Genomic DNA, 12,838 nt, shown 5'->3' with positions numbered 1-12,838 from the left:
TAGGGATTGATTATTGTCTTTGCCTGTGGATATTTTAAATTAGGCATTCTATCTGAGCACAGGGTCTTCAGTTTGTGCGAATGCCCTAGAAACAATCTAACTAGTCATCTTTAGTCTGTGAGGTTTGTGCCAAGTCCTGTCTTACTGGTATCTCACTGCAAGATAATTTTATCATTAACATAGCGGTGCCTCAGTGTTGGCATTTATCATTACCAATTATTTGAGAGAAAGCTCCTTTGTTTTCTGTGCCCCAATAGCAGCATACAATCTTACTGGTATACTTGCAAGAATCTCTACAGCGCAAAAAGAGCCAATCATTCCATTGAGTCTACAACAACCCCCCAGATCCACTCTCCCAGCCTATCCCCGTAACCTAGCATTTAGTATGGCCAGTCCACCTAACCTGCATATCTTTGGACCATGGGAGGAAACTTGCACAGACCTGGGAAGATTGCCTGTGTGGTGTTTGCACAGTCACTCAAGGCTGGAATCAAACCCAGGTCCCGGATACAGAGAGTAGTGCTAATCCCTCCCCCCATCTTTGCTTCTTCACAATCTACAACCCCAGAAAATAGAACCATCTTATTGCTCTAAAACAAAGTACAACCAGCTAACTTAGTACTTACAGTTTATAGTTTTAAAATGTAATCAAGAAACAGATCTCAATAAAACATAATCATGAAAGAACTCACTATTCCTTACTGTAGACTTTCAGCAAGGTTACACACAAAAACTATGCACTTATATGTTCCTGTATGGTGAGCTCTCCCAGAGAGATTCTTCCAAGGTCAGCTGTGAATTTCGCTGTTTGTTAATTTTTCCTGGACACTCCGATGTCCAGAGATACATGAAGTCAAACAGCAATGGCAGTAATAGTGCAGATTCACTGCTGCGTCAGTTAGCAGTGTACGTTTCTTTCTCTCGCTCCCTCACTAACTATGTGCTCACTACCTTTTGTCAGTCTTCCTCCTTTTAAAAGTGCTGTTGTTTCAATATTTTTTTCCCCAAAGTTCCAAAACAATGCAACAGCTTATAAAACAATAAATTGCTGCTCCTGGAATTCAAAGAAATCACCTCCAACACTTAAAATACTCAAAAAAAAAAAGGAGCAGCTCTTACAGCCACTGCTTTTCATTATTTATATAAATGATTTGGATGTGAACATAGGAGGAGTAGTTGGTAAGGTTGCAGATGACACCAAAATTGGAGGTGTACTAGAAAGCAAAGAAAGTTATCTCAGATTCCAATGGGATCTTGATCAGATCAGCCGAGGGGCTGAGGAGTGGCAGACAGAGTTTAATTTAGATAAATGTGAGGTACTGCATTTTGGAAAAGCAAATCAGAATAGGACTTATACACTTCATGGAAGGTCCTGGCGAGTGATGATGAACAGAGAGACCTTGGAGTGCAGTTTTCATAGTTCCTTGAAAGTGGAGTCGCAGGTAGATAGGATAGTGAAGAAGGTATTTCGTATGCTATCCTTAATTGGTCAGAGCATTGAGTAAAGGAGTTGGGAGGTCACGGTGCGGCTGTACAGGACATGGGTTAGGCCACTTTTGGAATATTGCGTGCAATTCTGGTCTCCTTCCTATTGGAAGGATGTTGTAAAACTTGAATGGGTTCAGAAAAGTTTTACAAGGATGTTGCCAGGGTTGGAGGATTTGAGCTGAAGGGAGGGGTTGAATAGACTACAGCTCTTTTCCCTGGAGAGTCTGAGGCTCAGGGGTAATCTTTTTATAAAACCATGAGGGGCACAGATAGGATAAAGAGACAGGCCTTTTTCCTGGTGAGGGGGAGTTCAGACCTGGAGGGTTTAGGTTTAGGGTGAGAGGGAGAAGATTTAAAAAGGGACCTAAGGGGCAACTTTCTCACACAAAGGGGGTGTGGGTATGGAATGGGCTGCCAGAGGAAGTGGTGAAGGCTAGTACAATTATAACATTTAAAAGACATCTGGATGCTTATATGAATAGGAAAGATTTAGAGGGATATGGGCCAAGTGCTGGCAAATGGGACTAGATTAGGTTAGGATATCTGATCTGCACGGATGAGTTGGACCGAAGGGTCTGTTTCTGTGCTGTACATCTCTATGACCACGTGTGGAATGAACTTCCAGAGGAATGGTGGGTGTGGATACAGTTACAACGTTTAAGGGACATTTGGATAAGTACATGATGAAGAAACGTTTGCAGAGATATGGTTGCACCTGCTTGCGCTTGACCCATCTTAAATTTGGGATTATGGCTGGCATGGTCTAGTTGGACCGAAGGATCTGCTCCCGTGGCTTTATGACTCCAATCTCTAGGTTTTGCCAAAATATGCTATCAAGTACATTTAATCTTTGATTGCTTTACCTTTAATGTGTTTCAGCAAATGAACATTTTGAGGTCTGTGGAAATGTTGAGCTTCACAAGGGACCCCTCAACTTCTCCACTGCTAAAGCCAACTAATAGAAACCAATGTCTGTAGTTCCTTTCAGGAGATATTGAAAGGAAACAAGTTGCCACAAAAGTATTATGATGTTATTACTTGCATTACAACCTGAACTGGCATAGAGAGGAAGCCAGTAAGCCAAGAAGGCAGCACAGCAGGAGGGGGAAGGGATTCTTTGGCACAAAGACACCGGCTCCAAGTTTATCCACCCTCACCCCTAGATTCTTTAACTTGTTCTCTCACTTGCCTCATACCGAAACCCTAACCATGGTCTGGCCTTAGCACTGGTGGCTCCCTGTAGTCCCTACTGGACCAATAGAGCTGCCAGTCAGACAACTCCAAGCCAGAACCCCCTATCAGAATAAGGATGGAAATCTCACCTTAAAGCATTTAATGCTGCTGTCAGGATTCATCCCACCTCAACATTTTGCGGGTTGAGAACAGAAGGCATTATTCTTATTTGTCACCTTACAAACAGAAACAATGGCCTGGAATTTCTGATGGACACAAATCATTTCTGCAGCATAGACAGGAGTTGTGCAGAGACCCTGTAAAATCCTCAATGTATAAAATGGAGAGAATTGCTCGAGAAGTTGAAGATTCCACTAGATAACTCCCCAAACCTGAAACGTTCAAAGCATCTATTTCAAATCAGAGAATTCAATTGCATTTAAGAAGGAAGAGTTACTCATTAGAAGTTAGACTATTGAAAACCTACTCACCTCCTGAGTAACTATTCAACTGAACCACACACCCCCGCCCAAATTACCTCCCTTCCCCATACTCAGGACTCAACATCCCCTCTATGTCCAACCTTTACACACAATACCCTACAAGCCTCCATACCCTGCTGTCAAATTCACAGAGACATTTAAATCACAAATCGGCCACAGAGGTCTGAGAAAAAGAGGGTGTACTTTGCCCTCTCCCACATGTTCCGCACTACCACAGACCTGTCATAAAAGCTTTACATTAAAAAGCTGCTAAGTGGCGATCTGCATCCGATTGCCCCTCCTCAGAAAATTCAGCCTATTATCTATCCCCTCACCATGTATAATATTGAGCTATTGGAGACAAGCCATAGTCTCACCTACTGAGAATGAAGAGTGAACTTCAGGATGAAATTGACAAGTAATTCAAACAGAGTTAGAAGCTGCTAATTAATTTTGTAATCCCACAAAACAAAGCCATTCAGCCAATTTTTACCTCACTCTGTAAAGGAGCAATCCAATCAGTTCCACTACCCAAAACTCTACACTTTCTCACTTCAAGTGTCAATCCGAATCCTTTGACAGTTTTATTTTTAAAATGTATTGAATCTGCTCCTGCTACCCTTTCAGGCAGTGCATTTCAAAAGCGAATACTTCAATTCACTAGATTGGGTTGGGATATCTGGTCAGCATGGATGGGTTGGACCGAAGGGTCTGTTTCCATGCGGTACATCTCTATGACTCAAAGACAAAACATTTCACCCATGCTCTAGCTATTGTCAATTACCTTAAAATATCTGTCTTTTGGTTTTTTCACTTAGTGAAAACAATTTACCTTCGCTGCTCTGATCAAAACCCTTCAAAGTCTCAATCTCCAATTAGACTGGCCTGCTCGTTGAAAATCAACCCAAGTTTCTCCAAAGGCAAAATGCTGGAGAAACTCAGCAGGTCTGGCAGCTTCTGAAGAGAGAAGGATCAGACAATGGGTCACTGGACTTGAAACATTAACTCTTTCTCACCACCAATGTTACTAGGTCTGCTGAGTGTCTCCAGCACTTTGTTTCAGATCACCAGCATCTAAAGCTCTTTGTTTGATTCCCCAGTTTCTCCAATCTCTCCATATATCTGAAGCCCATCAACCCTGGTGGGATTCCAAAAGATCTTTATTGCTCTTTTCCAAAGTCTTGAGATTTATCTTAAGATGTGGGATACCCACACAGGATGAAGCAGGAATAAAAAGATTAACATGACTTGTTTGCTTTTGCCTCCATTTATGAAGACCAGATAGGTGAATGAAGCGATCAACTCCAATTCTATTGATAACTGCACAGCCTGCAAAATCTATTGGGATTGCATTAATCCATCCCAATGGCTAAGTAAAGCATTTCAGGACATTTTGAAACAACTCTTAACTTTGATGTTATTGAGTAAGTTGAACCAGCTTGCTCCATAAGAATTAGGCAATTCAGCCCATTGAGTCTGCTCTGCCATTGAATTATGGCCGATATGTTTCTCAACTTCATTCGCTTACCTTCTCAGTGCTACCCTTGATCCCCTTACTAAGTAAGAATTGGTCTTCAGTACACTACATTCCCAATAAGAGAAAGTGAGGACTGCAGATACTGGCGATCAGAGTCAAAAAGATCAGAGTCTTGGCGCTGGAAAAGCACAGCAGGTCAGGTAGCAAAAGGAGGAGAATCAACATTTCAGCATCAAATTTGGAATTAGAAATTCAAATCCAATTGACCTCACAAAGTCCTCTTTACTTACATCTGAGAACTCGTGCCAAAATTGGGAGATTAGTTCCACAAAATATTCCAGCAACTTTAATCACTTCCATCAAGTACACCCAAAACATTCTGCCTTCAACAATTCGGCTGATTACCATTCGTTAGTCCACATGTTTTCTAGTAAACATTCATTTTGAACAAGATTACAATTTGCGAAAAATAATCTCAGCTGATTGGCTTATAATTACTAGGCTTTTCTCTTTTTTGATTGGGCAGGGGTGTAACAGTCAACAATCCAGTTGTCTTGTACTTTTCCACATCCGAGATGGAAAGGATCAACAGGCCATTTGGCCTATCAAGTCTGCACTGACCCTTTGAAAGGTATCCCACCCACACCCTTCCCTTTCCCTGCATTTCCCCTGGCTAATCCCCCTAGCCTACACATCCCTGAACACTAAGCAATTTAGCATGGCCAATCCACCTAAATTGCACATCTTTGAACAATTAATGAAAAATTTCACCAGGTAATCAGGCAGTAGCAAGACCACCTATGTGAATTTCTCTGGACCATCCCAAGGGCAGAGGTCTCTTCTTCCAAGACCTGCAAGCTGATCAGGCACCAGCAGTGCATTTGGTTTGCCATATCTTTCGAGCAGTCATGATTGCTGCAGGAAGAATGCCCACTGGAACTCCATGCAGCAAACCTGACCTCAGGTAAATAATATGGCATGGGTGAAGATTCTCAGATTGGGAGGTAGGGGGTGTGGCACTCTCCAGGGCTTTTGCTCCCTCCAGTGTCCTCTTGTTCAATGAGGCACTGAGAACTTTCAATAGAGGGGGACCATTTCCCCACTCTGACATTTAGAGGTGACAAGCAGACCATACATTATCCTCTGTCACTGCAGAGTTAATGCCAGTGGCAGGATGAGGCTTTAAGTTGACAATTAGTGACCACTTAAAGGGTCTCATTTGGTGGTGTGGCTGGAACACAACAGGATTCAGTACACCACCACACTACCTCCAAGTTCACCACTAAGCAGATTCCACCTACTCTCTTAATGGGAGTGATGCATCCGGATGTAGCCAATTTTGTTTTTTCAATCGTAAAGTGGGGAGGGTTGGGGGTGTGCAGACAGCTCAGTTCTCATGTAGTTGTGCACAATTCCATTCCCATCCCACCGAAGGTCAGATCAGGTCCTGCCTCCCAAGAATAAAAGGCTATAGCAAACCACACTTGCCAAATTTCCAAAAAAAAAAAGACTCAGGGATAAAGCACCAGCATACAAGCGAAGGACATGCCTTCACGCAGAGCAGACAGGAAAGACAATGTCGGACAAAATCCTGCATCAGAAGCTCCAGGAATGCAACCGTTAAACCTCAATTTATCAACGGACTCTCCGTGGTCTGCCAGGTGATGTATGCTTTTTATAAAAGAAAGCAGTGTTACATCACATAACCACAAAGTGTTATGGTGCTGCCATGTGATTGTAAATCCCAGATAGAAATTGTGAATAAGTAAACAAGTCGGAATATTTTGAAATTAAACACAGCAATTATTTAAAAATTCAATGATCACATGAATAGCTTACTGGCTTTTGTTTTTAATTTCAAGGTCTGGAATTGAGAGATCCTTCAATCCATGCATTTCCTGTGTAGGTATTTTTTGTTGTGCACCCTTCATATTGTGTTAGATTCCTGATGATTTTACTAATCTTCAATTCAGAGAAATGATTTGTATTTAGGTTATGTGCTTCACGATTTCAGGAGATACTGAATCACTTTTCAATGAAGTAGTCACAGAAAGAGAAAGAGTCAGTCATTCCACATAGCCCTTCGGCCCACAAGCTCTACTACCTTACCTACAGTGGTTCCACTACTTGCCCCAGTCTTTGATATTTCAAGGTTGAGGTTTCCTGTTTCTTCTACCACAAAGCAACACATTCCAGATTCCTATCATACTCTGAGTGGAAAAAGCTTTCCTCAAAGTTCCCTCTAAATTTCTGGTTAAAAACCTAACTGGTTAATTAATGCCCTTGACCAATAGGTACTATACTCCTGGAACATTAGCTTGAGTGTCTCAATTATGAGTTGACTGGCATTACCACGAGGCCAGCACCTCCCCTACTCTTTCAACTTCAGTCACAATTGCAAGGCAGCCAATTGATTTACAGAAAGCTCCCACAAATAACCATGTGATAATAATCAGGCAATCATTTGTTGGTTGAGGGATAAATGTTGGTCAGGCCACCAGAAGCCAACCTCCCTGCATCAGTTTTTGAAATGTACAATGTGACCTTGCATATCCAGAGGTGGCAGATTGGGCAATTGGTTTGTCTATCTTACCTGAAAGATGGCACCACTAACTGCACAAGTGCTGCCAATGGGAACATGCCAGCAATCTAGCTACAACAGACCATTGAGGCCACGGTGAGTGCTCATCTTTGAGATCCCTACCCAGTTTTCAATTCAATTTGCAATTCTCCAACGTTTACCCCCCCCCCCCCCCCCCCGCCATGTTACCACTGCTGCTGTGAACACACTGACCCACACCTATCAATCTTTCCGACCCATTCCCATCATTGTACGTACCCACCTGCTGCTTCACTAAGATTTTGATGCTTCTCTATCCCTCATCTAATTTCCAGCCCATTCCTGAACCCAAGAAATGGGAAGGCAGGATTTCAAAATAAAGAGAGACACAACACTTATCACACTTTGCACCTTTCTGACCTTGTCAATTCCAGTTCTGCTCTCGCAATGCTTTCAGCTCAACGTCTCAACTACTTATGCCTTCACACAACTCCTTGTACCCATAATGTGTAAAGGTTTTTTTTAGCCTTCCTATCAAGCTTTTCTTTGCTCCGCCAACCCCCAAAAAAGTTTTTTTTCCACCCATGCTTTTCCAGACTCAGTCCAAGTAAAAGTCTCACCACCATAACTTGTGACATCTACCAGAATCTTATTGCAAATGGACTGCAGTTGAAAAACCAAATGTATTCATAAGTGTCCCTTCAGGAAGGTAATACAAATTATAAACTGAGACACTTTCAGTCTCTCTAGTTGCTCCGTTATTTATAAGATGGTGGCTGATCTGTTTGAATTCCCCATTCCTATCTACCTCAGGAAACCTTAGATTCTCGTTAGGCAGAAGAATTCATTCTGCCTTCAAACTATTCAATGACACCGCCTTCAACCCTCTCCAAGGCAGAGTGTTCCAAAATTGCACAACCTTCATCGCTGTCATAAAAAGATGACGTATAATTCTAAAAGCATACCGCCACCAGCCCTCCCCTCCCCCTCCACGTTGAAGCTCTGGACTCAGCCACAAAAGGAAACATCCTTTCCCAAACAAGCCTTCTTATGATCATTCCGGGGCGGTACAGTGGCTCAGTGGTTAGCACTGTTGCCTCACTGCACCGGGTTCAATCCCTGCCTCAGGCGACTGTCTGTATGGAGTTTGCACTTTCTCCCAGTGTCTGTGTGGGTTTCCTCCCACAATCCAAAGACGTGCAGCTTAACTGAATTAGCCATTCTAAATTGCCCATAGTGTTCAGGGATGTGTAGGTTAGGTGTATTAGTCTGGGATAAAGGTAGAGCATAGGGGAATGGGTCTGGGTGGATTACTCTTCGGAAGGTCAATGTGGACTTGTTGGGCAGAAGGGCCCGCTTCCACACTGTAGGGATTCTATAGTCTATATTTACACCTCAATAAACAAACAAAGTCATCCCACATTCTTCTAAACTCCAGTGGAAGCAAGTGGAGTTTGTCCAACCCAGCGTTATGAGACAGCCCACTCATTCCAGCTATCAATCTGGTAAGCTCCCCTGAATCACCTCCAATACACTTACATCCTTCCTTTTGAAGACCATAACTGCACACAGTATTCAAGATGTGACAAAATACTGCCCCATTCCCTTGTTACATCCGACTAAAAATAGGTTTATTTCAAAAGACTAAGTATATTAACACCAATTGCTGTGACTATCAAGGATAATAACAGGTGCTTTCCACAACTTTAATTTTAGAAAAGCTCTTAGTATTTATTTCTCAATACCTAGAACGTATTCATAATAACTGTCATATGGAAGAAAAATATCGGATTACAAAAGTAACATGCACTCGGACCTTAACAGTTCTAAATTCACTATTATTCTTATAAAGGGAGGCGATAACTCAGAGACCCAGGAATGTTCCTGGTTCAAATCCTGTCACGAGAGATGATGGAATTATTTTTTTTAAATCTAGAGCCTAATCCTCATGAATCCACTGCCAATTACCAAAAAAACCCATCTCATCCACTAATGCCATTTAGGGAAGGAAACTGCCCTCCTTACCTGGTTTGGCCTACATGTGACTCCAGACCTTCTGTAATGTGGTTGACTCTTAACTGCCCTCTGGGCAATTAAGGATGGGAAATAAATGCTGGTCCAGCCAGCGATACCCACACCCTGTGAATGAATTTTATTTATTAAAAAAGTGGCAATGTACCAGATATTCATCTCCTCACCATCCCTTCCCTCCACAACGAGGAGAGAATCTTAGCCCTTGCAGACCAAGACCGGGAGCTCCTGTGGAGAATTGGAAATCTCCAAGTTCAAGCAAACAAGGAAGGATCGTTGTTGGGCTACATTCCCAATAAGAGTAAGTGAGGACTACAGATACTGGCGATCAGAGTCAAAAAGATCAGAGTCTTGGCGCTGGAAAAGCACAGCAGGTCAGGTAGCAAAAGGAGCAGGAGAATCAACATTTCAGGTGTAAGCCCTTCAGGGATATTGGGGAAGGGGGGGCTAAGAGGGCTGACAGATAAATAGGAGGGGGTGGGACTGGAGGGGGGTGGAGGGAGGAAGATAGCTTGGAAAGCTATAGGTAGATAAAGGTGGGGGAAAAAAAAAAAAAAGAGGTGATGGTATTTTTAAACATGTCACAACATCTATTATTTGGTGTCTTACCTCCTGCAGGTACCAATCATGAGGGCCGCCCAGTAAGACATGACCCCGTCCACCTCTAAAAGGGAAGAGATGCCTCACAGGAAGCAATGACAAGGTGTCTCAGAAGCTGTCCACCAGCTCAGACAGTGACACCTCAGAAGGTAGGCTTTCTAGGTTAAAGTCATGAACACATCAATCCCACTGTCTCTGCAGCTGCCCAAAAAAAAGAAATGCACCAAGTCATTCTGAGGGCTGCTGCTCAACCCCAGGCTGGAGGGATCCTCAAGCTGCTGGTGATTCATAGCTTCATTGAAGCACACAATCAGGCTGGGCAGCAGCAAGCAGATGTGACAGGGGCCCTGCTCAACCTAACACAAAGGCCAAGGAATCCACCAATGCTGGTGGGACATTACTGTCTCAGGAAGGTGATCATCGGGCTGCCTCCATGGAACAGGAGAAAGTGAGGACTGCAGATGCTGCAGAGTCTAAAAACATGGCACTGGAAAACCACAGTCCGGGGTGTGAAGTGAACAACTCCAGAATGGACAGAGTGCAATGGGTAAATTGTAATAATACCATCTTTCCAGGTAGACATGTATTACTCTGAGACAAAGATTACTGTTGCATCACAGGAATTTGTGGGATTAATTTATTATCTTGCATGGTCAGGAATCCCTGTGGCTTGGATCTCGATTGCATACAGTCAATGTCCCAGGCACACAAAGCAGGTACCACTCCCTGCTAATGTTTCAGCTTCTCTGCGGAATACTGTTGCCCTTTGAAGGGCTGCACATTGCTTGAAATTGAAGCTCCCTTCTCATAGAACCAAGCACTTACATATCCACTCCGTGGTTATCTCCATTGCATTGTACGTAACAAGGGCACAATGAAAAGCAGGATAATTTTTTTGAACAGAGTGTCTCAGGCTCAGTCTTTCCACATCGGTAAAATCTCAAACAAACAAACCTCCTGTCCCTAGACCGTGCAGCCACTGCCCATGGACCATGCTCTGAAATACTGGAGCCGGGTCTCCAAGGCAGGGGTCTGGAGGAACAAGCAGTGAGTTGGAGTTGCCAGGCACCCGCTTAGAATTTCCTGTCACAAATTCTCTAGTTTTGATCCAGTTGATGGCAGAATGAGGACCTCATATTAACGAGGTAATTAAAAACAAGTTGCTTGAAAGGCTCAGCAGGTTTGGCAGCATGTGTGAAGAGAAATCGGTTAATGTTTCAGGTTCAGTGACACTTCTTCAGAGGTTAACTCCGATTTCTCTCAACAGATGCTGCCAAACCTGCTAAGCCTTTCCAGCAATTTCCATTTCTGTTTCTGATTTCCAGCATTTGCAATTCTTTGGGTTTTTATCAAGGAGGGGAGATTAGCTAATAATAAGTGATAATCACTGTTAATTGGTCTCTCACCACTCATTAATAAGAATCTCATCTCGACATGCAAAACTGGATTGGAAAATATGACAGTCTCTATATTGAGGAAAGTGTCCCTCACGATTCTCCCAAATTATTCACCATAGCTCATCATTCAGGGCTTGGGAAGATTCCACAAGACTTTGTGATTCGACTATAATATCTGTTTGTAAATTTGTTCTCAAATAATCTGATGACCTGACCATTCTCACATAATAACCTTCCTTGTGACATCCTCATCACACAGTCTTGTGATAAAATGGGAATTTTCACACTATTCTTTGAAATTCCACTCCAAAGTCAAGAAGTTTGCAATCCATTATGAACTAGATCTGTTTCCATTTGGATAATAAGTCATTAATTCACAGAAAAGGCTCATTCCATTTTCAATGCCTTGTTCAAATATTCAGGCTGGCTCCCAAGCCCTTGAGTAGCTCCACTAAAAACAAAAACTTCCAATTGTTTCAAAGACAGAATATAAATTCTGCTTTTTATTTCAAAGAAATAAGATAATTTTAAATAACTGCTGATCCCACATTGCCCACACAAACTGCCCTCTGAGATGATTATGCAAGTTGCTCGTTTCTATCAGTTACTACAGAAGCTAAATTAAGAGTAAAAATTCCATTTCAGCATCAGATTTGGAATTAGAAATTCAAATCCAATTGACCTCACAAAGTCCTCTTTACTTACATCTGAGAACTAGTGCCAAAACTGGGAGATCAGTTCCACAAAATATTCCAGCAACTGCCTGACTCTTTCAGTTGCTCCATCAGGACTCCCGTGCTGAGCAGCAATTCAAAGCAGTATGAAGACAGAATACATTAGGTTCTAACCCCAATGTTTTAACTTTGGTGATTGTTTCTGGAGGGCTCCCAATCGATAGAATTAATAGTCTCATGGAAACATATGGGCTCATTCATAATCCTTATAATGTGAAAACAGGCCATTCAGCCCAACAAGTCCATACTGACTCAGCAAAGAGCATCACCCCCAGACTCACACCCCTATCCTCTCCTGGCATTTCCCATGGTTAATCCATCTGGCACATCCTTGGACACTATGGATAATTTAGAATCATGATGTACAGCATGGAAACAGACCCTTCGGTTCAACTCGTCCAAGCCAATCAGATACCATAAACTAATCTAGTCCCATTTGCCAGCACTTGGCCCATATCCCTCCAAACCCTTCCTATTCATATACTCCTGCAGATACCTTTTAAATAGCATGGCCAATCTACCTGACCTGCACATCTTTGGAATGTGGGAGGAAACCAAAGCACCCCAGGGAAACCCATGCAGACTCTAAGAAAATGCAAACTCCACAGGCATTCCAGAGCTTGGAACTGATTCCGGGTCCCTGGTGCTGTGAGGCAGCAGTGCTAACCACTTAGCCACCGTGCTGCCTCAGAAGAGACTTTTGTTAAAGTTGCATCCTAACTAACTTGGAAGTTTTTTTATGAAGAGATAACAGAGGGTTAATGAGAGCAAGGCTGTTGATATGATACACATGAACTTCCAACTGACACCAAGTGTCACACAACACACTGATTTTTGAAGTAAGGTCACTGGACCTGAAATCTTGACATTCCAGCCCCCTGATGCTTCCAGACTAC

The 12,838-nt window shown here is 42.7% G+C and overlaps 1 protein-coding gene and 1 long non-coding RNA gene across 7 annotated transcripts in view; one reads left to right on the top strand and one right to left on the bottom strand.

Annotated features, from left to right (window-relative positions):
- LOC122550530 (uncharacterized) overlaps positions 1-10,838 on the top strand; it is a 31,759-nt gene extending 20,921 nt beyond the window's left edge. Inside the window, exon 3 of the long non-coding RNA XR_015757406.1 lies at positions 9,830-10,838. This is a non-coding gene — a long non-coding RNA (uncharacterized LOC122550530). The remainder of the gene's footprint in view (positions 1-9,829) is intronic.
- LOC122550529 (LIM domain only protein 7) overlaps positions 1-12,838 on the bottom strand; it is a 229,781-nt gene that overhangs the window by 130,374 nt on the left and 86,569 nt on the right. The window lies entirely within an intron of this gene.

This window comes from Chiloscyllium plagiosum, unplaced genomic scaffold (assembly GCF_037043375.1).
Source record: "Chiloscyllium plagiosum isolate Xiang-an unplaced genomic scaffold, Cpla_swu_hap1 HiC_scaffold_6, whole genome shotgun sequence".
Lineage (NCBI taxonomy): Eukaryota > Metazoa > Chordata > Chondrichthyes > Orectolobiformes > Hemiscylliidae > Chiloscyllium > Chiloscyllium plagiosum.
Note: the sequence above shows the minus strand (reverse complement) of the source record. Positions and strands in the feature narration are given on the sequence as shown.